Source organism: Pelophylax lessonae (assembly GCF_965119305.1).
Source record: "Pelophylax lessonae genome assembly, chromosome: 3".
Classification (NCBI taxonomy): Eukaryota; Metazoa; Chordata; class Amphibia; order Anura; family Ranidae; genus Pelophylax; species Pelophylax lessonae.
Window position 1 is genome coordinate 177,813,678 of NC_138770.1, and position 26,854 is coordinate 177,840,531.

Below are 26,854 nucleotides of genomic sequence, written 5' to 3' on the forward strand. Positions count from 1 at the left end.
CTGGACTGTAGGCAAGACACACTTGTCTTTGTACTCCTCACCTGGTTGCCGCCACACATGCTTGACAGCATCAGAACCAAAGAAGTTTATCTTGGTCTCATCAGACCACAGGACTTGGTTCCAGTAATCCATGTCCTTAGTCTGCTTGTCTTCAGCAAACTGTTTGTGGGCCTTCTTGTGCATCTTTTTTTAGAATAGGCTTCCTTCTAGGACGACAGCCATGCAGACCAATTTGATGCAATGTGCAGCGTATGGTCCAAGCACTGACAGGCTGACCCCCCACCCCTTCAACCTCTGCAGAAATTCTGGCAGCACTCTTACATCTATATCCCAAAAACAACCTCTGGATATGACGCTGAGTACGTGCACTCAACTTCTTTGGTTGATCATGGGGAGGCCTGTTCTGAGTGGAACCTGTCCTGTTAAACTGCGGTACAGTATGGTCTTGGTCACCGTGATGCAGCTCAGTTTCAGGGCCTTGGTAATCATCTTTTAGCCTAGGCCAGGGGTAGGCAACCTTGGCTCTCCAGCTGTGCTGAAACTACAAATCCCATCATGCCTCTGCCTTGGGGAGGAATGCCTGTTGCTGTCAGAGTCTTGCAGTGCCTTATGGGACTTGCAGTTCTACAACAGCTGGAGAGCCAAAGTTGCCTACCCCTGGCCTAGGCCATCTTTATGTAGAGCAACAATTATTTTTTCAGATCCTAAGAGAGTTCTTTGCCATGAGGTGCCATGTTTAACTTCCAGTGATGAGTATGGGAGAGTGAGAGCGATAACACCAAATTTAACACGCCTGCTCCCTATTCACACCTGAGACCAAGTTGTAACACTAACGAGTCACATGACACCGGGGAGGGAAAATGGCTAGTTGGCCCCAATTTGAACATTTCCACTTAGGGGTGTACTCACTTTTGTTGCCAGCAGTTTAGACATTAATGGCTGTGTGCTGAGTTATTTTGAGGGGACAGCAAATTTACACTGTTATACAAGCTATACACTCACTACTTTACATTTTATCAAAGTGTCATTTCTTCAGTGTTGTCACATGAAAAGACATAATAAAATATTTACAAACATATGAGGGGTGTACTCACTTTTGTGAGATACTCTACATACTGTATATGGAAGCTATTTTACCTACTAAAGATTTGTACCTCTGTCCAGCCATTTTTGATATTCATACAGCACTGACAAACAGCCCAGCCTTGTCTGACAGGACAGAATAATGAATACTTCTGTATTGCATTTCATTATGGTTTAGTTCACACAGATGGCGGAGTGGTGGTAAAAACAGACAGCTGATCCCAAAAACCCACCTCCAAATTTATATGGCAGCTGGAGGGGTAAATTCATATTGCCATTTTTGGTGCGACAAGCTTAACTTGGCAGGTGGCACTGCCTGTCAAACTCGCTCACTGAAGACAATGGGATTGCACCATAACAACATGACATACAAATTTAAAATCACCATTGGGATAGAACAAATCCCCCTGGGGATCAATAAAAAGCTGGCATTCAGGTGACCTGTAATCTAGCTAAACAGGATCTGCCATGTATCACTTTTCAGAGTGCTCCCTATGTAAACTAAGCCAAACAACTTTCAGATATTGTCCTTCTCCCAATCTGTGACTAGACAGTTGAAGGAGAAGAGGCACACTGATGAGCTCACTCTTCTCTCTCATCGTCATGCTGTTTGTTGGCACATGAGCACTACAACACAACATATAGGCTCCATGTGCTGTTTGTCCCTCTCCTAATCTGAGCTGTATGGGGGATTGCAAGAGGCCAATACCAAGTCATATTTAGATATGTACACCTCTTGCATATAAATAATTACATTTAGCAATGTATTAATAAATAGAGATATACATTCATATGTATATTTTTTCCTGTCTGAAGTCCAGTTTTACCTGTCATAAAAAAAAAAATTAAATGGTACTTGTAGCACTGTCCCCATAGGACTTGCTGTGTGATGACTTCTTGGGCCTCCTCTGATTACCTGCAGTCACTAAGGGACAGTTCACTCATCTATCCTTACTCCCAGGGGCTCGTTACTCAATAAACAGTCCAGGAGTTTTGGTTTTTGATATTTATTGTGGAACGTAGATGGGAGAAGGGAATAGAGGGATACTCCAACTTGAACTATTTACAGTTGATAACACAACTCTCACTTTGCCTCACCAGGTTACTTGTGGAAGCAGTCACACTGCTTTAACCATTCTGCCACTTATATTGAAGGGGTTTAGTCTTCTTGCTCTCTCCAGCAACAGACTTGATGAATTACATTATCTTCAAGACACTCTCTAGCATCCTCTTTACTGACACCCGTCCACTGACTCTTCTAGTTGAAGGGATGGCTCTCTCAGGACAGGCCCCATGACACAGATCTGTGCTCACTGTATGCAGAATCAGATCCTTTCCAGTGTTTCCCTTCCAGTCAGCTCTGCAGGATCTCCGGGTTCAGTTCCTCTCTAACTCTCATGCCCTCAGGTCAACCACCTGAAGATGCATGGCATTTTCTCCAGAGAAGGGGCAGCCACCCTCTCCCTCCGCTCCCCAACTGAAAGACCCCGATCACATGTTCCCTTTGGCATTTATACAGTATCCCAGCATGCACTGATGCACTTTCCTCTGACAATCACCAGGGCTGTACTAAATGCCTGTGCACTCATTTGTCAGGTTTCCTCCCACTGTCCAATATGCCTCCCTAGTGTGAAACACTTCAGACAAGCTGAACTGTACCTGAGCAGTGAGCACCATGAACAGACCTCATTAGCAGATATTGCTCTTTGGTAGGCAGAGAAGAACAATATATATTTATCTAGCAATCTTTCTGGTAAATAGAAAAGATATAAAACTATACTCTCTCTCTAGCACCTACCTAGGAGGGTGCTACATACTCTTTACCCATTATCCAATACATACCTTATATAAAGATAATATATGAAAAGTTATTCTACAACCCATTAAAAAGCATTGTAATATTCACTTAATTCATTTTGTTTTGTCAAGCGATCTTTAGTACAAATTTGGGAGTTGTGGAGTTTTTTTATGTTAAGCTCTTTACGTGGAGAAAGAAGAGGGCAGGCTGTACTTGGCACGGTTCTGTACAGGAAGCATACAAGTTTATGTTGATATGCACCAAATCTGATGTTACATTTTAAAAATCAAATTGAAAACTGAACACCTCAGTAGTACAACACAGGTTTGTTTTTTTTAAACAATAAGTTTTTATTTGGTTTTTAAACAAACACAAGAAACATGACCATTTCAATATTGTGCAACATGCACAAATAAAACAAAAATACACAGGATATGGTTATCAAATGCAATACAGTAACTCCAGACATTCAGAAAAAAATATCAAAATCTATTGTTAATATGAGGAACGTGGTAGAAGAGCCTCTTAGACACAAAAGAAGATAATATCTTGTTGAAACGGGAGACGGTGCACCGGTCGTTTCTCCGTCATCCCCTCCCCTCCTGCACCCTCAATGGGTACTAACTGTACAAGAGGGGAGGGAACAACGGTTTCCCGACCAGGCCCCATCTTAACAAAGTGCCAACCTCTAGTAGAAAGTAAAGTTATCAGTCAGTTTTGTTACCCTCTAAAGTCAGTCCACATCTTCCATCTGTTATCGAAGGCTACACATGAGCCCTGCTTAATTGCTAGTAAGCGTTCAAACAGGTGATTGCAATTAACCGCTAATCTAACGTCTGATATCTTAAGTGAATTTTGAGTGCCCCAATTGACTAGTATGTTGTGGCATGCCGCTAATAATACATGACATACAACTTGTCTCATAGATAATGGAAACTTTCCATTCCCAAGATTGAGTAGGGCCAGACTTATGGAGGGTTTTTGTATAATCCCTGTTAAGGAGGAAATTGTTTGAAAGATAAGCTTCCAGTATCCATGGACATTCCCACATAATATGGGTTAAATTTCCCACCTGTCCACATTGTCTCGAACATTGGTCAGAATGATGGGGTGAAAATTTGGAGAGTTTGTACGGCATGTAATGCCATCTGTGAAGCAATTTAAGCATTGTTTCCCAATGTCCCACACATTTAGAAAAGCGATAGTTAGATTGAATCGCCCTCTGCCGGTCTGACAATGAATATGATGAGTCCAGATCTTTATTCCATTTCTGAATAGCCACTGAAAGTTGGAATTCTGATTTGTATAGGAGAGCATTATAAATAAGAGAGATTCCACCTTTTCTGTGTGTTGGAGCCGTAAGGAAAGCCCAAACAGAAGGAAAGATATATAAAACAGGTAAGGGGTATTTTGACAAATATTGTGAAATGCAAAAGCAAACAAAATATAGCCCGGGAGGGAGGGAAAAATGACCCTGCATATCTGACCACTTACGTGGATGGCCATCTTGAACATATTTGATCCCATGGCTGATTAGAGGTTTGGTATATAGAAAGGGTATTCTGGATTCCAAATTTTGTATTGGTATAGGTGGAATATCGATAGGGGGTTCTCTATTGGCACTGGTCATAACATGGCGCCATGCCATTAAAGAATCTTCCATGGGTGGAGAAAGGGAGGAAGTATTTCCAGGGACTAAATGATCCATATATAGAACTGATGCATGATCCGGAGTGTTGCAGAATGACGTCTCCATGTCTACCCATCGAGGTCTATCTGATAACTTGAACCAGTAGCCCAATTGTTCTAAGATGGCTGCTAACCTGTAGTCATGTAGATCCGGGAGCCCCATACCTCCTGTTTTCTTATGAGCAATAAGATGTTTCCTTGCGCACCTTGGATTTTTGTGTATCCAAATGAACTAGGTTAACAATTTTGTGAGGGTCGTTATGTACTTTTTCGGAATGGGGATGGGAAGGACTCTAAAGAAGTACAGAATCTGTGGGAGGATAGACATTTTATATGCCGCTATTCTACCTACCCATGATATAATAGAGCGTGTCATGTTATTCAGTTGCGAGTGAATATTAGTGATCAAGGGTTCCTAGTTGGCGCGGGCCATTAGGTGTATTTTGGGAGTTAATGTGATCCCCAACTAGGGGATCCCGTCCTGCGCCCAAGTGAATGGGTAGGAAGACTAGCTTGAGTTTCACTTTGGGGGCCGTTCCCAAATCAAGAATAAGAGATTTCGAATAATTAATTTTATAATAGGATATGGAACTGAAAACATTGAGTAAATCGGTCACTGCTGGTAGGGACTTTTCTGGTTCGGTCAAAAGGAGGATCACATCGTCAGCAAAAAGGCTGAGCTGACCACATAATTCTCCTATCCAATCTGGAAACCAGATATTGAGGGGTGCTGGTGAATGGACTCAGCCAATGGCTTAATCATGAGATTGAAAATAATGGGCGAGAGCGGACACCCTTGGCGAGTACCATTAGAAATTAGGAAGGATTTGATAAGGAGACCAGATGTGTATACTCTGGCTGACGGCAAGAATACAGGGCCATTATAGCAGACTTAATTTCCCCACAAAACCCGAATCGGGATAACACAATGTCCATGTAATGCCATTCCACCCTATCGATCGCCTTCTCTGAGTCAATGGATTACAACAGAGAAGGCGTTCGGGAGGTCTCTGCATAATGTATCACATTCAAAATTCTTTGGGTTGCGTCCGAGGGCTGCCTCCCCTTTACAAACCCTTGTTGGTCAAATGTGGAATAATGTCTGATAGTCTAAGGGCAAGAATTGCATAGGCTTTAACGTCTGAATTTAAGAGTGATATGGGTCTAAAATTAGTCGGCATAGTTGGCTCTTTCCCTGGTTTGGGAATAGTTACTACGTAGGCCTGCAGCATTTCCTTGGGAAAGGCGGGAGAGGCAGCTCTCTCGGGCGAACACTGATGACATATGAGGAGCAAGGATCGTGGAAAAAGATTTATAGTACTCGTTGGGTAGTCCATCAGGACCAGGGGATTTACCCTGTGGGAGAGATGCTATAACTCTGCAAATTTCTTGCTCTGGAATGGGGTCACTCAGTAGTTGCACTTGATGCGGGGTCAAAGAAGGAAGGTTAAGAGACTAAGAGTATTCAAAAAATCAGAAATTTGGGATTCAGTAGGGTGAGACATAGTATTATCGTCTCTTAAGTTGTATAGGGTACCGTAATATTCGGCAAAGTGGTCTGCTATATCTTGGGGATTATGAATTTTTTGTTTAGATAAAGTATGTATAAGAAATGCAATCCTGTTTTTAGTTCTAGCGGCTTTCAAGCGATTAGCCAGGTATTTACCAGCTCTATTAGCATTAGCATATGTTTTGAGTTTCAATCGTCTAAGGTCATACTTCTGCGCAAGATGGAGGCGGAGTTCCTCCCTCAATCGCAGAAGAGTTTGTGAATGCGCTTCTGACGATTTCAATTTGTTCTGTTATTCTAGGGTATGAATATCATCTAAAATCGAATCAAGGCGAGAGTTATAGCATCTTCGTAATCTGGCCCCTTGTTGTAGCACCATGCCCCTAATAAACGGAAATACTCAGTAAGGTTAGCAGATAATTTCTTAATACATTCAGGGTTTTGCAATAGTTTAGTATTACATCTCCAAACTAGATTGGGATTACTACCCTCTGGACCATCAGAAATGGAGATCAAAATGGGTGCATGGTCAGACCAAGTAATATAAAAAATATGTGATCTTGCAATCTTTTGGAGCAGCCATTTGTCTATTAGGAACAGGTCTCTTCAGGAATGGTTGCATCTACAGACGTCAAATAAGTCCTCTCTGTGGAGCAGACTACCAAGTTCCTGGCGGCCTTTAGAGGGGCCTTTGGAAGCATCCAGAACTGAATCAGGTACAGCATTGAAATCTCTGCAAACAATAATTCCACTGTATTTAAGACGTTGTATTTTTTTAAAAAGCTTATTGAGGAAACGGATCTGGTGGACATCAGGAGCATAGAGGGATACAATCCTGTAAGGTTTGGAGTTGATATCACATGTCAGTATGATGAATCTTCCATTTTCATCAATGGTGGAGCTATGAAGGTGGAAACTGACTGTACCTCGTACTGCAATCAAGACTCCTTTTGTTTTATTGCTCGCACAAGAGAGGAAGACATGGGGGAAATTGTGATTAGAGCACATAGGACTTTTAGGGGCTTCAAAATGTTTCTCTTGAACACATAAAATGCCCACTTTATGTGTGAGGGCTTCTTGCCACATGGAGCGGCGTTTGGCGGGATGGTTTAATCCCTTAGCGTTAAGTGATAGGCATGTAATCATCACAGAAAAGATGGATTAAAAGTTTGTGCAGAAGAAAACGTGGTCTTACTTGGATCCAAGGCATGCAGTGGGAGATTTCTCATCACTGTTGTCCGGTAGATGTGTAGTTGAGTGTCAGGGCCTGGGTCACTTGGGATAGATGTTGACTGTAAGGAATCCCATGTAGACTGGGTAAGGTATCCTGTGTTAAGACAATAAACAAAAACAGAAAGAGCAAAGAAAAAAGCAAAATCAAAAATAGGAACCAGGAACAGAACCGGGGATATAAAGTACTAACTGATATCCTTAGGAACATAGGGTATGGTGGAAGAACCACTAAGAGCCGCTGAGATTAGGTGGAGCGTTGAGGATTGGGAGAGGTCCCCGCTTCATGTCTCATCCTGTGTGGAGGGCGTCTTCGGGTTACAACATGCCAATCATATTGAGATGTACTTCTAGGTTGGATGGGAATGAAGTTTGGAGAGGGAAACATTTCAGGTATTATGTCCCATTGCCGTAGGAAGGTGAGACCTTCATCCATTGTGGAAATAGGGACAGTAATACCATTATGTGATATAAGCAGTGTTGCAGGGTATTTCCACTTGTGAGAAATTTGGTGATTTCTCAATGCCTTGGTTATACTAGCCAATTTTCTCCTATGTTGAAGAGTGTGGCGGAATAAGTCCGGCAAAATCTGGACAGATGTGTAGGCTGGGGGTCTCTGATCTATTTTACGAAATTGCTCCATAAGGGCTTCTTTTGTTTTATAATAGTGTACCTGCAGGAGGATGTCTCTAGGGATGTCACCAGCCAGGAAAGAAGGTTTGGGAATTCTGTGTATTCTATCCACAATAAGATCTTGTTCAGAAAGCGAAGGGACAATCGCATGGAACATTTCCTGGACATACTGAGGAAGTTGGGACTGTAGAACTGTTTCTGGGACTCCTCTGAGTTTTAAATTGTTCCTACGGGAACAGTCCTCCAGGTCCGACAATTTATCTTTAATCCATAGTATGTCTTCTGTTTGGGCACTATGGGCATCAACCAGTGTATTGTATGAAGTGGAATATTCACCCATGGCCTATTCCATTTGGTCAACTCTGTCACTTAATTCATATACCTCCTTGCGACATCTTGCGACTGAAGCTGTAAGCTCATTATGAATTGAGTACCTAAGGGACATTAACATGTCTTTCAGTACTATGTCTGAGACCGGCTGGCCTGTTGTAGGGAATCCAGCAATAGGGTCAGTGATGGCGGTTGCTTGTTGTTGCTGAGGTAAAACACTGCTATCTTCCATGTCAGGGTCCCAAGTGTCACCTGCTGTGGGGTCTATTCTCTGGCGGGACCTTGCAGGGCTCCTAGTGGATGGAGTATTGGTCCCTGAATGAAAACTCCCCTCACTGTGTGGGGTGGGAGGTGTGTGAGTCCCTAAATTAGCAGTAGAAATTTGAGTTACCTCAGGACCCTGTCTGTGCGGGCCGCCGCCATTTTGAGGCCTGTGTAGCGGTCCTGAGCCCGAGAATGGCAGCAGTTTGTGAGGCTGCCCTCCTTTCCTTCTCTGCTGCATTCCTGGAGTATGAGGGAGGCTCACTGACCGTTTTTTGCCGGTTTGTAGGTAGGTGGGAGCCCTCCATGCGGCGGATATCTCAGCGGTCCGGCGGAGCTCTGTGATTAAGCAGCCATCACAGAGCTCGAAACCACGCCCCCCCCCCCCCAACACAGGTTTGTTTTATCGCTTAGCTAACAAAAAACAAACATGTTTGTGTCCGGAAATGGACCTGATGAAACAGGCCATCACAGATATGAATTGTATTTCTTTGCAACTTGCATTATGCTGCAATAAAAATTAGTCTTCTGGCGGCAGATTCTATTCTATTCTATTTTCCATATTGACATTTGTTGGTTTCTGTGGGGCACTGTAAAGGAATGTTTTGTCAAGTATAGTGTGCAATTGAGATGTAGTAGACAGCTGCAGGGAAACCACAGCCAATTTTACAAAGTAAATTATAGAAACATAGAAGAGTGACAGTAGAAAAAGTGACCAAGTGGTCCATGGAGTCTGCCCCATTTTTTAAAAACTATTTTGTATGGATATATGGTTGTCCCAAGCATCTTTGAATCCACTTACTGTTGACTGACTTAGTACTCCTGCTGGAAGTCTGACTTAGTACTCCTGCTGGAAGGTCTACTCCAAGGATAGGATCAACTACTTCTTCAGTAAAATAATACTTTTTGTGATTAGTTTTGAACGTTCCTACTATTAGTTTGACGTTGTATCCTTGACATGTCCTTGATCTTATCTTCATACTGAAAATTCTGCCCTCCTGAACCTTATTCAAAGCCTTGATTTTTTTTAAAGGTTTCATTCATTCATGTCTCTACTTTCCTTTCTTTCCTGCAGTCTGTACATATTAAGTTCCTGAAGTCTCTCCTGATTTTTTTTTTTATCCCACAGACTTTTCACCAATTTATTGCCCATTCCAGGACTTGTTTTAACTTATCAATATATTTTTGTAGGTGAGGTCTCCAGAACTGGACACTCTATTCTAAGTGATCTAAATATCTAAATATGAGAACCAGGACCTCCTTCCTGCTTCTGGTGACCCTACCAGTGATAACTAAAGATCTAAATAGGGGAATCAGGACCTTCTTCCTCCTGCTGGTGACTACGGATGATCGAACTTTTGAAAAGTTCGGTTCGACCAGAACACCCGAACTTCCCAAAAGTTCGGCCCGGATTTCAGAACCCCATTGAAATCAATGGGACCCGAACTTCGGTATTCAAAAAACACCATTTTGAAGCCCTAAAACCCAATAAATGCCCCTAAAAAGTGCCTAGGGTTCTGGGTCATGCCCCAGGGACTATTAATCACACACAAAAAAAGTTCTTAAAAATTGTCATTTTTGATAGAGAGACAATTATTGAAAAAATTATTGAAAAAAAAAAAAAAGAGATTTCTTTGGATTTAGTGTCGGGGGGGGGGGGGGGTGGGGGTCTAAAAAAATGTACCTGTGAAGTTTCAGCTCTGTAGCATGTCCAGAACCAGAAAAAAAGATAGTTTGTATTAGAATTGTAGTAGAGCAGGATAGTGGCTCCGCTATTTTCACACCCGGCCATTTTTGTTGCAGGCATTTATTGGGCTTTTTTGTGGACGTCTTTGGAGTCAGGCATGACATCTGAACTTCTGTGTAGGGGTATATATACACACGCACATGTATGTATATATACACATACACATATATAGGTGTGAAAGTAGCAGAACCCTATGCCTGCGCTAATGAAATTATTTGCAGGCATAGGACTTCGCTCCTATTACACCTATATGTGTGTATGTGTATAAATACATATATGTGTGTGTGTATATATACCCCTATACAGAAGTTCAGATGTTATGCCTGCCTCCAAAGATGCCCAATAAATGCCCAAAAAAAAACGCCTGCAACAAAAACGCCCAGGTGTGTTGTTGCAGGTGTTTTTTTGGGCATTTTTTTGGGCATCTTTGGAGGCAGGCATAACATCTGAACTTCTGTATAGGGGTATATATACACACACACTTATATGTATTTATACACATACACACATATAGGTGTGATAAGAGCGAAGTCCTATGCCTGAAAATAATTCCATTAGCGCAGGCATAGGGTTCTGCTACTTTCACACCTATATATGTGTATGTGTATATATACATACATGTGTGTGTGTATATATACACCTATACAGAAGTTCAGATGTCATGCCTGCCTCCAAAGACGCAAAAAAAATGCCCAAAAAAACACCTGCAACAAAAACGCCCAGGTGTGTTGTTGCAGGCGTTTTTTTTTTGGGCGTCTTTGGAGGCAGGTATAGCATCTGAACTTCTGTATAGGGGTATATATATATACACACACATATATGTATTTATACACATACACACATATAGGTGTGATAGGAGCGAAGTCCTATGCCTGCAAATAATTTCATTAGCGCAGGCATAGGGTTCTGCTACTTTCACACCTATATATGTGTATGTGTATATATACATACATGTGTGTGTGTGTGTGTGCGTGTATATATACCCCTACACAGAAGTTCAGATGTCATGCCTGCCTCCAAAGACGTCCACAAAAAAGCCCAATAAACGCCTGCAACAAAACGGCCAGGTGTGAAAGTAGCGAAGCCACTATCCTGCTCTACGGCAATTCTAATAGAAACAATCTTTTTTCTATGGCGGTCACCCTGACATGGAAGGGTTTGGTCACCCTGCCATAGCAGTCAGAGTCAGTTAACCCTACACTACACTACGGTCCCCCTGACACTTAACACTTTCCCTACAGAAACTAGATTATTAAATCTAACTATAGTGGAAAATAGCTCTGAGGAAGGGGGCCTGACCCCCGAAACGCGTTAGCGGTCCTGACTGAAGGACGTGTCCCAGTTCACACATGGTGGATTCTTATAACATGTTTTTATCTCTACGTCTGTGAGTATGCATTTGGCATTTTTTTATTAAACAATTTGAAAATTGACCACGGGTAATGCACTAGGTGTTTGCGCCTCCTCTTTCTTTCTTTTCTATGTACCCGTATTGGAGTTCCCTGCCTGAGGAGAGCAGCACGCCAGTCTTCCCATTCGGAGTGAGCGCTGGGCTGAATTTTTGTACAGTGGAAAATAGTACCCTAACTACACTAGATATCCCTTTCCTCACACTAATAATAGCTAAATGACACTTTTGAAGCAGGAGTAACAGAACTGCTTCCACTCTCTTCCACATCCCTGTATTACAATGCTAGAGATTTGGCGGGGCTATCTTATATACTGGGGGGCGTATTCACTACTGATTGGCCTCTGGACCCCCTAGTCACTCCAATCACATTTTACTGATGGTTATGGTCCAATCACGGGCTTTTAAAGCCCAGTTCCTGTCCCATTGCATTTGGTTGGTTCTGGTTGCCGAATTCCGAATTTTTCAGCAAAAAGTTTGAAATTCGGCCGAATTTCGAACAGTCAATGTTCGGATCGAACCGATGGTCGACCCGAACCATTCGATCATCCCTACTGGTGACCCCTCCAGTGAAAACCAAAGATCTAAATAGGGGAATCAGGACCTCCTTCCTGCTTTCCTCCAGTGATACATCTGAGAATTCTATTTGCTTTTCCCATCACAATTGCACTCTCTCAAGGGAATATTTTTGCCTATGTGCATTTTTTACATTTAGAGACATTGAACTGCAGTTTATATTGTTTTGATCAATTTTATAGCAATGCAAAATCACACTCCACAAATATAAACTCTTTGCACTCCTTTGTGTCATCAAAAAAAGACATACCTTACCCACCAAGCCTTTAGTCATCACTTACAAACAGATTAAATAGAACAGGACCTAGTACAGAGCCTTGTAGTACACCACTAGTGACCGGTCTCTGTTCCAACTGAACCTCATTTACAACCACACTGATATCTATCCTATAGCCATCTGCATATCCACTGGTTATAGATTTAAAAAAAATATTTTTTGGAGATCATCATTGGGAACTGTATTAAATGCTTTGCAGAATCCAAGCTATGCTCACAGCACTACCCTGGGCCAAAACATTTTTATTATAGTCCAAAAATTCAATCAGATTAGGTAACTACAACTCATCACTAAGTTATGAATTTGACTATGAAATTTCGCATGGAGTTTTTATGAATTCTAATGAAGTCTTAGATAAGTTTGAGAAGTTTGAGATAATTTCTAGAGAGCAGAGATGGAGAGACAGATCATACAGGGCTATAAAATTAGCATTCTAGTTCAGTCATAGGCATAGGAGGTCGCAGCATATTGCATTAGAGTGTGCACCCCAAAGCTCAAATACACATGCGTGTGCATGTGTATGTACAGTATACTGCTGGTTTCAGTAGGGCAGAGTTTGTTGACAGTAGGGCAGTAGACGGTGTACCTCACTGCCACATTGTGTACCGACTTCGGCTTGTATCTTGACACCGCTCGCTTCCATCTCACGTTCCTGTACCTGCGCTGCCCGGATGTTGACGACTCCTTGGCTTGTGTTCCGGCTACATTCCTGCCTTCTCATCCAGCATCACATAGTTACAGTTCCAGGTGCTCATCTGGTGATCTGCGGCCATCGGTCTCCTGCCAAGTCGCAGCCAGTTCCACCTGCTATACCGGCCCTCGTGCCATTCTGTGCCCCACAGCGCCTGTCATCTCTACCAGGGTTGTTGGACAGGAGGTGCTAGAGAAGCCCCCGCTACAGCTAGATCTCCACCAGGTACGTGATACCCAGCATCCAAACGCAAGCTCGTCAAAGCTGCTGGCTTTACAACTCCTGCCTTTCCATCTGGGGGATTCTGCCCCTTATGTGAATTTGCAGAATGTGCTGTATTATAATGGCAGGTTTACAGTCACTATTTATTTTTGCGTAAGGCAATTCCAGCTCTGTACCATCATGTGGAAGGCAAAGTTGTGGCATCGTTGGGCAAGGCAGTCAGCCGCAATGTCTGCGTACTGCTGACACGTGGTCCAGCAAGCATTGTTAGGGACGATATGCCTGGCACATATCTTTAATTTGGTGGTGCAGCGTTTCTAAAGTAGGCCAAAGAGTATGTAGGCAATTCACGCTGTCATACACAGCCAGTGCTTGGTTGGTTAAAATTTAGCAAGAATTTCACCTGCCCGTAAACTGCCTGGTTTCTGACATGCCCACCAGGTAGAACTCAACTTTGGCAATGCTGCAAAGGTTCCACATGCAGCAGAGGGCTGTCGACAAGTACCTATGTGAGTATGGCACAAGGATATGCTCAGGCTGGCTCGGCTTTTTCTTCCCTATGCTAATAACTGATGATAAAGGATGCGTGCACTGTACTGTCAATATTTGAGGTGGATTCTGCCCCTTATGTGAATTTGCAGAATGTGCTGTATTATAATGGCAGGTTTACAGTCACTATTTATTTTTGCGTAAGGCAATTCCAGCTCTGTACCATCATGTGGAAGGCAAAGTTGGGGCATTGCTGGGCAAGGCAGTCAGCCGCAAGGTCTGCGTACTGCTGACACGTGGTCTGGCAAGCATTTTTAGGGACAATATGCCTGGCATAGGTCCTCAATTTGGTGGTGCAGCGTTTCTAAAGTAGGCCAGAAGAGTCTGTAGCCAATTCACGCTGTCATACACAGCCAGTTCTTGGTTGGTTAAAATTTAGCAAGAATTTCACCTGCCCGTAAACTGCTTGGTTTGTGACATGCCCACCAGGTGGAACTCAACTTTGGCAATGCTGCAACGGCTGCACATGCAGCAGAGGGCTGTCAACAAGTACCTGTGTGAGTATGGCACAAGGATATGCTCAGGCTGGCTCGGCTTTTTCTTCCCTATGCTAATAACTGATGATAAAGGATGTGTGCACTGTACTGTCAACATTTGAGGAGGCGACAAGGATGGTGAGCCGTGACAATGCATGCATCAGTGACACAATCCCTGTTGTGTTCCTGCTGGAGCAGACTTTGCATGGCATTATGGACAGAGCACTCGAGGCAGAGCAGCAGGTTGAAGAGCAGGACTTCCTTTCCCCTCAAGGCCCTCTTTATGCAGATATTATTCTTCCACACCGCAGAACATACAAGAGGAGAGGGAGGAGGAGGAAGGGGAAGGAGGAGGATTCTGGCAGTTTTGGAGGCATTGAAGCAGAGCAAGACATACGTAAACCCTTTACAGATGGTTTTCCATCCCTAGAACCCTTGGGAGTAGTACATGGCTGGGAGGAGGCAGTTCAAGATACTGTAATCCTCAGTGACCCCAAGAAGTCTGCCTCTCATGCCTCCGCAAAGTTGAGGTGCATGAGCTCCCTCATTCTTCAAAGCCTGCGAAAGGACCCAAAAATATGTGGCATCAAGGAGAAGGATCACTATTGGTTGGCAACCCTCCTTGATCACCATTACTAAGGGAAAGTCTCAGAGCTCATGCCTTTCATAACTCTGGTAGGTTACAGTCTCGTGGAAAGCATAGTTTTGAGGCTTCTGTTGGTCAAGAGAGAAGAGAAGGGGGCCGCCTAAGTGATGCATTTCACAATTTTTTAATCCTCGGTGCCCAGGGCGGTCAGCTTCAACATCCCATTGGCTGTGTCTGCAGTATATGGTGAATGGTTTTCTAGGGGAGAAAACAGAGATGGAGAGCTTTCCAGTTGACGATCCACTGAGTTACTGGGTATTAAAAATAGACCACTGGCCGGAACTTGCCCAGTATGCAATTGAGCTGCTGTGCTGCCCTGCTTCCAGTGTGCTTTCTGAATGGGAATTTATTGCTGCTGGAGGTTTTGTTACTGATAATAGAGCGCATCTGTCCACAGACTCCGTGGACCAGCTGACATTTATCAAGAAGAATCAGTCCTGGATTAACAGCAGTTCTGAAGCCCCTGATGCCGATGTCGCTGATTAAGTGTTTTTGGGATGTGGAATCTCTGCAAGACTTCTAGGCTGCCTAGCTTTGTGGGTGTTGATTTCATCTGGAATACATTTTTAGTGTAGGTTTCATGGGGAAAATTAACACCCAAAGACCAATTTTTCGCGCACCTGTTTGACAGGTGCATATCATTTAAATTTTTCACAGCAAGGCCAATTCTTGCTTTCATAAAGAGTATTCTATAGGATTACAGTGTGAAGGCAACACTGACACCCAAAGACCAATTTTTCTGCAGCTGTTACCTCTATCCAAAATCTGCAAAAGAGACACCAGAATTTATCTGAAAAACTCTCTAATCTTGTTCCAGTACACTAGATTGTGGCCCCATCATACAGACTTGCTCCCCAAACTGTTATTTCCAAAATAAGGAAAGCTTGCAGGCAAAATGCCATTTGTTTTGGCTTTATAAATGTAATTATTGCTGCAGCAGCTGCTATACACGGTACAGATGTGCCACTTTACAGGAAGACTAAGGGGACCCCCAGGCACTATAATGAATTTTTATTGTTATTTCACATTTTTATGTTTTTACTTTCAGCATCAGCAAATCACTTTTCATTTAAAAATGTTGTTTTTACTCACACTTAACCCACAATCTCCCCCCACTGTCTTCCATCGCAAATGGAACAACTTCATAGCGCTCTCCGCCACAAACCTACTACCCCACAACTAAGGATGTACCTTGACTCAGAACACTATATGGCTCAATATACCACTTTCTCTCTACACCATTGAGGATTTTCACTTTGGGATGTGCCAACCATCACCCCTTTGCTATGTTCTTTTCAGGCTCAAATACTCTAAGCAGTGGCATCACCGTTAATAAAATTGAGGATTAATGTCTTGCATCTGTCCCCCCCTCCCTCCCCATCTCCCCTCTACCCCCCCCCCCCGTTCCTCAGGTTCTGCAGTTTCACTTTGATTTATATTTTGCCAGTACTCAGTTCCAGTTGTAGTTTTGACCATCACCAACAGCTCGGTTTTTTTAAATTGATAGAAGTTTGTCTGATATTCTATTCAATTTCACAAGTGCAATGCTTTTGTGTAAGTCTCTACTTTTTAAACTTTCGCACTGTACCAACTACTCTGTTCTGTTGACAAACTTCAATAAAATGTTGTTAAAAAAAATTTGTTTTTTACAATCTTTTTTAATTGATACATGTCCCCCAGGGCAGTAACTGGACCCCCATAAACATTGTATGCCAAATTACTTGCATAAAAGCCTTCAAAATTGGTACTTTTGATTTTTCCAGTTCGGGTCCCATGGACTTCAATGGGGTTCTTTATTCGGTTCCGAACTTTCGCGATGTTCGAATGTTCTGCTGCGAACTGAACAGGGGGTCGTTCAGCCCATCCCTATCTGCTACATGTATTTGGTAAAAAAAATCCCAATAAGTGTATATTCATTTATTTGTATAACGTTATAATGTATACAACTATGAAATATATACTGGAATTTTTATTTATTTTATTTTTAAACTGGTAATGGCAGCTATCAGCGACTTATAGCAGGACTTCAATAGTGCAGCAGCCAATCTTGATACTAACTGACACTTTGTGGAAACAAACAAACTACCACTGACATCACTAGTGCCTTTATTACAGGGATCAGTGCTAATAATAATATGCACAATCACTGTACTAATGACACTGGGCCAGAAGGGGATAACATCTAAGCCGATCAAGGGGTTAAATGTGTGCCTAAAAAGTGTTTAGCAAGGAATGAGAAAACAGCTAGATCCCCTGTCATTAACCACTTAAGCCCCGGAAGATTTTACCCCCATTCCGACCAGGGGGTATTTTGCGATTCGGCACTGCGTGACTTTAACGGACAATTGCGCGGTCGTGCGACGCTGTACCTAAACGAATTTGGCGTCCTTTTTTTCCCACAAACAGAGCTTTCTTTTGGTGGTATTTGATCACCTGTGCGATTTTTTGATCACGCGCTATAAACAAAAAAAGAGCGTCAATTTTGCAAAAATAGCAATATTTTTCACATTTTTTTATATGAAATTCCCCAAAAAAAAAATTTAAAAATCAAAATTTTTTTACTTTTTCGGCCAATTTGTTTTATGCTACCTATGTTTGGTAAAAAAAATCGCAAAAAGCGTATTTTGATTGGTTTGCGCAAAAGTTATCGCGTTTACTAACAAAGGGAAAGATTTCTGTCATTTTTGTTGTTTTTTTTTTTAACGTGTAATGGCGGCGATCTGCGATTTTTTTTGCGGTACTGCGACATTGGGGCGGACAGATCGGACCCTTGACTGACATTTTTGGGGTTACCAGTGACATTTCTACAGTAATCAGTGCTATATATATGCACTGTTACTGTAAAAATACACTGGTAGTGAAGGGGTTAACTTTATTTGGGAGGGAGGGGCTGTGTGTATCCCTAGGGGCGTGCTTTCTACTGTGATTGGCTGGGGCTTGAGCTGTATGGACACTGATCAACGGATCTACATACTAGATCCGAGTGATCAGTATCATAACAGCAAGGAGAATGACAGGTGGCTTGTTTACACAAGCTGCCTGACATTCTCCCTCTCCCCCGCCGATCGCCGAGTGACCGGCGGACATCGGGTACGCCGGTCACACGCGCGGGGGGGGGTCCGTGACCACGCGGGAGCGGGAGCGCGCCTCCGGGGGCGCGCGCTCGCTCCCTAGACCCTCACAAGCTAGTGACGTAGCCCTACGTCACTTTGCATGTGAGGGGCTGACTGCCGACGTAGATCGGCGTTAGGCAGTCGGCAAGTGGTTAAACATAGCTCTGTGCTGTTTACACTCACAGAGCTGTGTTCCCAGTCCATCGCCAGGTGTCAGCAGTCAATAGTTGGTCAGGACCTGGTGATCCGCATGTGCTGTAATGAATTATAGCACAGCCAAGTGGGTATGATGGCTCTAGAATTGTTGCTCTCATTCCCATATTCGCTTCAATACTTCACATGTGTGAAAAGGATATGTCCCCAGCACACCAAGGTTTCCAAAAAGGGTAACAAACGCTTTATTCAGTGATCACATCAGGACCCCTATTTCAGCCAAGAGACAATACCTCACATGTGTGGTGCAAACTTTGTCTTCATACATGGGTGCACAGCCACATGTGTTCATGTTATGTTCATGTATGCTGGGGAACTTTAAAACTTCTTTGTATTTTTTTTTTTTTTTTATTGTTAACTCTCTTAATTGTACCTTTATTTGTTGGCACCATATATCAAAACATACTCTAAGGACTGGTTCTCTTTATTGAGACATCAGAGGTCTATTAGCTGCCCAAACCACTTCCACCTAAAAGCTCACAGTTGCTTTAACAAATTTAAATACATTCCTGCTGCTATGTGTTTACAATCTCATACTGCCTGACTCTGTTTAAAAATGGCACTGGAAGACAAGTGGTTAAAACTAACCTCAATGACCTCTGAAGCTGTGAGCTCTATGAAGTAATTTATCCTCAAATATCAGAGCAGAAGCACTGAAATTATCAATTGTATGCTCTCAAAAGCTCAGCTCATCCTGCTCCTCCTTTTTAAAATTTGTTTTTAGTTCAGAGAAATAGCGGAAAAGGCAAAGCACCCAGTTTTCTCTATGCCCCCTCCTCAACAGGACATACCACTTCATCACTCCTGCTGACTAAGGAAAGGAAGCTTATTTATGAAGTTTATTACATTATATTCTGTGATTAATGGTGGATTTACCACCAATAAGACTCCCGAGGAAGCAGCAATCATTAACTGTGAAAAGCATAACAATACCCTAAAGATGGCGGCGGTTTAGCGCTCCCTAACCCATGATTACAGTGGAGAAAATAATTATTTAATCCCTTTGCAGATTTTGTAAGTTTGCCCAGTTAAAAATGAAGGGTCTATATATTTAATCATAGGTGTATTTTAAATGATAGAGACAGAATATCAACCAGAAAAAATACATGATACAAATGTTATAAATTGAGTTGCAGTGAGTAAAATAAGTATATTATCCCCAAGCATAACATGGCTTCGTACTTGGTGGATAAACCCTTGTTGGCAAGCACAGAGTTAAGATTTTTTTTGTAGTTAGTGACCAGGTTTGCACACATCTCAGGAGGGATTTTGGTCCACTCTTCTTTACAGATCTTCTCGAAATCCTTAAGATTTCTTGGCTGTCACTTGGCAACCCAAAGTTTTAGCTCCCTCCATAAATTGTCTATAAGATTAAGGTCTGGAGACTGGCTAGGCCACTCTATGATCTTAATGGGCCTCCTCTTGAGCCACTCCTTTGTTGACTTGATGGTATGTTTTGGGTCATTGTCATACTGAAAGACCCATCGATGCCCCATCTTTAGTGTTCTGGCTGAGGGAAGAAGGTTCTCATTCAAGATTTTACAATACATGGCCCCATCCATTGGCCCCTAAATGCATCAAAGTTTGTCTGTACCTTTAGCAGAGAAACAGCCCTAAAGGATAGTGTTTCCACCTCAATGCTTGACTGTAGAGATGGTGTTCTTAGGGTCATAGTCAGAATTTTTCTTCCTCCAAACACGGCGAGTCCCCCTCCTCAAGAAGGCATATGTACAGTTATGCCAATGAACATCTAAATGATTCAAAGAAGGATCAGAAGAAAGTGCTGTGGTCAGATAAGACCAAAATTGAGCTTTGTCATTAACTTGACTTGCGGCGTTTAGAGGAAGAAAAATGCTGACTATGACTTATCCCTACAGTCAAGCACGGAGGTGGAAACATGATGCTTTGGGGCTATTTCTCTGCTAAAAGTACATGCCATGAGAACCACCTTCCCTCAGCCAGAACACTGAAGATGGGTCGTGGATGGGTATTCCAGCATGACAATGACTTAAAACATACCGCCAAGGCAACAAAAGAGTGGATCAAGAAGAAGCACATTAGGAGTGGCCTAGCAAGTCTAAAGACCTTAATCCTATAGCAAATGTATGAAGGGAGCTGAAACTGTGAGTTGCTAAGAGACAGACAAGGAACCTTTAGGATTTAGAAAAGATCTGTAAAGAAGAGTGGACCAAAATTCCTCCTGGGATGTGTGCAAACCCGGTGACCAACTACAAGAAATGTCTTACCTCTGTGCTTGCCAATAAGGGTTTCTCCACCAAGTACAAAGTCACGTTTTGCTTAGTGACTTAGAATTACTTATTTTACTCACTGAACTGCAACCTAATTTATAGCATTTGTTTTATGTGTTTTTTTCTAAATTTTTGGTTGATATTCTGTCTCTATCATTTAAAACACACCTATGATTAAAAATTACAGACCCTTCATTTGCTTTGTAAGTGGACAAATGTACAAAATTTGCAGGGGATCAAATAACTTTTTTCCCCACTGTATACTACATAGCAGCTCAGTTACAGCATCTCGTGAGAACCTTCCCTCCCCCCCCAAATCCACCACCCCCCAACATCTCACCAACTTCTGCTACACGTATTATGCTAACATTTACGGGAGCTGGCTCAGTCCAGCAGGGCCTTGAATCTCAAGCCTTTGCCAAACCACATAAATACTTCCCCATGTACAATCTCATGCAAAAGTTATGGAACAAGGCTAGACAACTACAACGGGGTGGAAGGCATCACAAAGTATAGTCCTATTTTAGTGTAACTCCTCTTATAATTAGTTGGCCAAGTTACAGCAATGACTCTGCTCCCCTTCACAGAACTTCATGTGAGATTTTCCCCTTCCCTCCTACATGCACTTTCATTACCTACAACTGCAGCATGCCAAAAGCTCAGGGACCTAATGTAGAGTGGGGCCTGTCACGACTCAGATTTCCAAAATTCTCTCGACCGTAGAGACCGCTAAAGGTCTTATCTCTCAATGCTATAGTTTGCTATTATGCTCTTATCTACGTAGATGACTACCCTATTAGGGTACTCCAGAAGTGGGAGGCGGATTTTGGTCCACTAGCCTGGGATCCATGGAAAGAAGCCCTACAAGCAGTGCCCACTAGCTCCATGATTACTTCACAGAGATTGCCCCAGCTTTATATTCTGCTGAGAACCTACCACACATCCCATAAGTTACACAAATGGGTTTGATTCCAGAGTAGTTTTGCTGTAAACGTAAGCATGCCAAGGGAGATCTCATTTATCTTCTTTTGGCGTTGCCTGAAACTACATCGCTAATGCCTAGAGGTTTTAACCACCCTTAATAAAGTCTTTTAGACCTCAGTTCCTCCTGACTCAAAGCAGTGTCTTCTAATCCTAAGTGATTGTGTACAGGAAGAATTTACTAGAATGGCAATTTTGTGCACTCTTTTTTAGGCCTGCAAAACACTTTAAATATTTTGAAGGCCCTCTGACCCTCCCTTCAGTTAAACATGTATGTACTATGTTCAGACCATCACTGACATCCCATGTGTTCTGCACTTGTTTCATGAGTAGACTGTGTAATATTGCAAGCTTCTATTTGCCTGGCTGTAGTCATCTGTTGTTGGCTTGTATGGACACTAGAATGTCATTGTTTGTTTTTAATTTAATAAAAACCTTTTTGATTTAAAAAAAAAACTGTGAAATGCGTTGAGTTGAGCTGTCCTCATCTCACTGCAAAACCAGCATGTTGATAAGCAAAGATATATATATATATATATATATATATATATATATATATACTGTATATATATATATATATATAGTAATATGGGGGATGTCTAGCTCAGGGGTAGATGCATTTTTCAGTTAGTTCACAGCAAACAGGAACTTCAGGTTTAGGGCCTGGTAGCCCACATTTATTAACCACTTGCCTACTGTGCACTTAAACACCCTTCCCATCCAGGCCAATTTTCAACTTTCAGCGCTGTCACACTTTGACTGACAATTGCGCGGTCATGCTACACTGTACCCATATGAAATTTTTATCATTTTTTTCACACAAATAGAGCTTTTTTTCCTTCACTGATGTGCGCTGATGAGGCGGCACTGATGGGCACTGATAGGCTGCACTGATGGGCACTGATGAGGTGGCACTTATGGGCACTGATGAGGTGGCACTTATGGGCACTGATGAGGAGGTACTAATATGCCGCACTGAAGAGCACTGATAGGCGGCACTGATAGGCGGCACTGATAGGCGGCACTGATGAGCACTGATAGGCGGCACTGCTGGGCACTGAGAGGTGGCACTGCTGGGCACTGAGAGGTGGCACTGAGAGGTGGCACGCTGGGCACTGAGAGGCGGCACTGACGGGCGGCACTGATGGGCACTGAGAGGCGGCACTGATGGGCACTGGCGTATGGCACTGATGGACACTGACGGGAGGCACTGATGAGCACTGATGGGCGGCACTGATGGGCGGCACTGGTGAGCACTGATGGGCAGCACCATCAGTGCCCACACTCAGTGCCCATAGTGCTGCCAGTCAGTGCTCATCAGTGCCTAGATGAGCAGGCACTGATGGGCACTGACTGGCAGCACTATGGGCACTGATTGTGGGCATTGATGGGGGACACTGATGGCGGGCACTGTGGGCACTGTTGGGGGCAATTTGTGTTTTTTTTTTACCTTTTAGTAATCAGGGCACTGGTGATCAGTGCCCTGATTACATGTCTCTGTGTCCCCAGCGCTGTGAGGCTCCCCCTCCTTCCTCACACTGCAGGCTCCGTGTGAGGAAGGAGCCCCGGCGATGAGAGATGATCTCATATGTTTACGATTGGATGGTCCGATCACATGGTGAATGGCCGCTGTGATTGGCCATTCACCACGATCTGTGATCACAGATTCTCCCCCGATGCGCGCTCGCGGGAGCGCGCGGGGGGCGTGTCACTGGGAGGCCGTTTAAAAACGGCCTACCGAAAATTCGAGTCCGCGCTGCAGCCGTATATAGGCTGTAGCGCGGATGGAAACAAGTTAAGAACAACAACAAAAAAAGTTAATTACCCACACAAGGGTTTTTTCTCCAGCGAAAAGAAATACAACAAATTAAATAATGCCAAGACACCTGGCTCTCAAGGCTCGCTTAGCCTCAGTTGCAGTTCCATGTTGCTCAGGCCTACTCCTGGCCTTTAGGACTCTAGGACTCTAGGACTCTTTCTCCCAGTTGTCTCAGCTATGGTCTCCCAGACTCTCTCAGCTGGTCCAACTCTTGGTCCACTGACCTGGAACCTCTCCCACAGGGAGTGCCGTCTCGAGGATTTTGCCTTGGTTCCTAAACAGGAGCCCACTTCTCTCCTGGCTGCAGCGACTGCTCCAAATCCTACTCCACCTGCTATGAGGTATGCTCAGATCTGCCTTATAACGAGTGTGTGCACATGGACACACACACAACCTGCACAATTTCTGGAAAACCTGGACACAAGACTGAAGACTCTATCCCACCCAATGCTCTTTGGAGTCTTCAATAGATTTGAGCGAACACCTGGATGTCCGTGTTCAGCGGGTTCGGCCGAACTTGAAAAAAAAGTCCGGGTCCGTGTCCCGGACTTTTGCCGAACTTTTCCCGGACACCGAACCCCATTGAAGTCAATGGGGACCCAAACTTTCAGGCACTAAAATGGCTCTAAAACACCAATGGAAAGGGCTAGAGTGCTGCAAATGCCAGCAAAACATAGTTAAGAGCATGGCAAGTGCTCTGCAAGCAAATGTGGATAGGGAAATAACTTAAAACAAAAAAAAAAAAACTGAAAAATAAAACAATGTTCTTCATCTCTGAAGGACGAGGCCCATACGGAGTAGGAGGGAGGTTGAGGTGGTGGTGGATGTGGATGTGGCGGTGTCATAGGCATGCGCACAGGGTGTGCCGGGTGTACCTGGGCACACCCTAATCACCTAGGGCACATAGCATTATCGCTCTGTTTGCCAGTGAGGAGATGGGAAAGATCTCCCTCGGACCTGCTCTGCTCTATTTCACTTTGCCAGCAGGGAGAGTAATGTATAGGGGCCATGTACATGTAGGCAAACACATGCATGTGTATTTAAACTTTGGGGTGCAAACCCTAATGAAATAGGCTGCGCACACCTATGGGCGGTGTAGGTGGAAGCGGCGGTGGAGGAGGACCAGGGCCGGATTAAGAGCATCATGGGCTTGGTGCTGAGGATTTTGAAGGGCCTTAAGGGCCGTGCCTTGGCATGCACCCAGAGGAGGAAGGGTGCAGCCATGCATGCCTATTTCAACATGGGATGCTGTCTCTGAAGCCCATAAACACATCCATGCATCGGCAACTGTCCCTCCTTGTCCGGCCTTCGTGCTGTGTGGGGAGGTTTTGAGGGAGCTGCCTGGGGAAGCGAGCATAGAAGCTAGACTTCTGTGTTTACAAGTGACAGAAGAGCGGTAACAGTGAATATGGCCAACCCGGGGCCTATATTAAGGTAGGGGCCTGGAGCTGCAGCTCCAATAGCCCCTATGTTAATCTGGCCCTGAGGAGGATGAGGTAGCCAACACTGCTTTTTTTCAGAAATTTTAAATGAGGGTACACCCCAAAAGAGTGAGAAAGAGCAAAAATAGAACAATGGCTGAGTAAGGTCGGTATCCATCGCTATTCTGCACAAGGTACGGAAAAGTCCCGTGGGATCCATGCCTGGTTCATTTTAATGAACGTGAGCTTGTCCACATTGTCTCTGGACAGGCGGCTGCGCTTGTCTGTGATAACGCCCCCAGCCGTGCTAAATACCCGTTCAGATAATACACTGGCTGCAGGGCACGCCAGCACCTCCAAGGCGTAAAGGGCAAGCTCAGGCCATGTGCCCAATTTGGAGACCCAGAAGTTGAAGGGGGCAGACCCATCATTCACTACATGTAGGCGTGGGCACACATACTGCTCCACCATGTTGGTGAAATGCTGCCTCCTGCTAAGACGTTCCATATGAGCTGCTGGTGCTGCTGTTTGTTGTGGCGTGCTGACAAAGCTTTTCCACATTTCGGCCATGCTAACCCTGCCTTCTGAGGTGCTGGCGGTGCCCTGGTTGCGTTGGCGACCTCTTCCTCCTCCTCCTCCTCTGCCTTGTGCTTCCACTGTGGCCCCGCTGTCAGGTGGGAATGCCAGCAGCATCGCGTCTACCAGCGTGCGCTTGTACTCGCGCATCTTGCGATCGCGCTCCAGTGAGTGAATTAAGGACGGTACGTTGTCCTTGTAACGGGGATCCAGCAGCGTGGCCACCCAGTAATCAGCACAAGTTAGAATGTGGGCAACTCGGCCATCGTTGTGGAGACACTGCAGCATGTAATCGCTCATGTGTGCCAGGCTGCCCAGAGGCAACGAAAGGCTGTCCTCTGTGGGAGGTGTATCGTCTGTGTCCTCTGTATCCCCCCAGCCACGCACCAGTGATGGCCATGAGCTGGCCTGGGTGCCACCCTGCTGTAAACATGGTTCTATCTCCTCCTCCATCTCCTCCTCCTCATCCTCCTCATCCTCCAGAACTGTGCCCCTGCTGGACAATTGTGTCCCTGGCGTTTGTGTGTGCAGGAACCCACCCTCGGAGCCCCTTGCGAATGACTGCCCTGAAAGCCTTGGAAATGTTACCTCTTCATCCTCCTCCTCCTCCTCCTCATCCTGTGCCACATCCTCTTCCATCATCGCCCGAATTGTTTTTTCAAGGAGGCATAGAAGTGGGATAGTTAAGCTGACAACGGCGTCATCGGCACTGGCCATGTTGGTGGAGTACTCAAAACAGCGCAACAAGGCACACAGGTCTCGCATGGAGGCCCAGTTATTGGTGGTGAAGTGGTGCTGTTCCGCAGAGCGACTCACGCGTGCGTGCTGCAGCTGAAACTCCACTATGGCCTGCTGCTGCTCGCACAGTCTTTCCAGCATGTGCAAGGTGGAGTTCCACCTTGTGGGCACGTCACATATGAGGCGGTGAGCGGGAAGACCGAAGTTACGCTGCAGCGCTGACAGGCGAGCAGCAGCAGGGTGAGAACGCCGAAAGTGCGCACAGACGGCCCACACTTTCTGCAGCAGCTCTGACATATCGGGGTAGTTTTTAAGGAACCTCTGCACCACCAAATTCAGCACATGCGCCAGGCAAGGGATGTGCGTCAAACCGGCTAGGCCCAGAGCTGCTATGAGATTTCGCCCGTTATCGCACACCACCAGGCCGGGCTTGAGGCTCGCTGGCAGCAACCACTCATTTGTCTGCTGTTCCATGCTCCTCCACAACTCCTGCGCGGTGTGTGGTTTTTCCCCCAAACAGGCAAGTTTTAAAACTGCCTGCTGTCGTTTACCCCTGGCCGTGCTGAAGTTGGTGGTGAAGGTGTTACGCTGTTCGGATGAGGAGGCGGTAGAGGATGA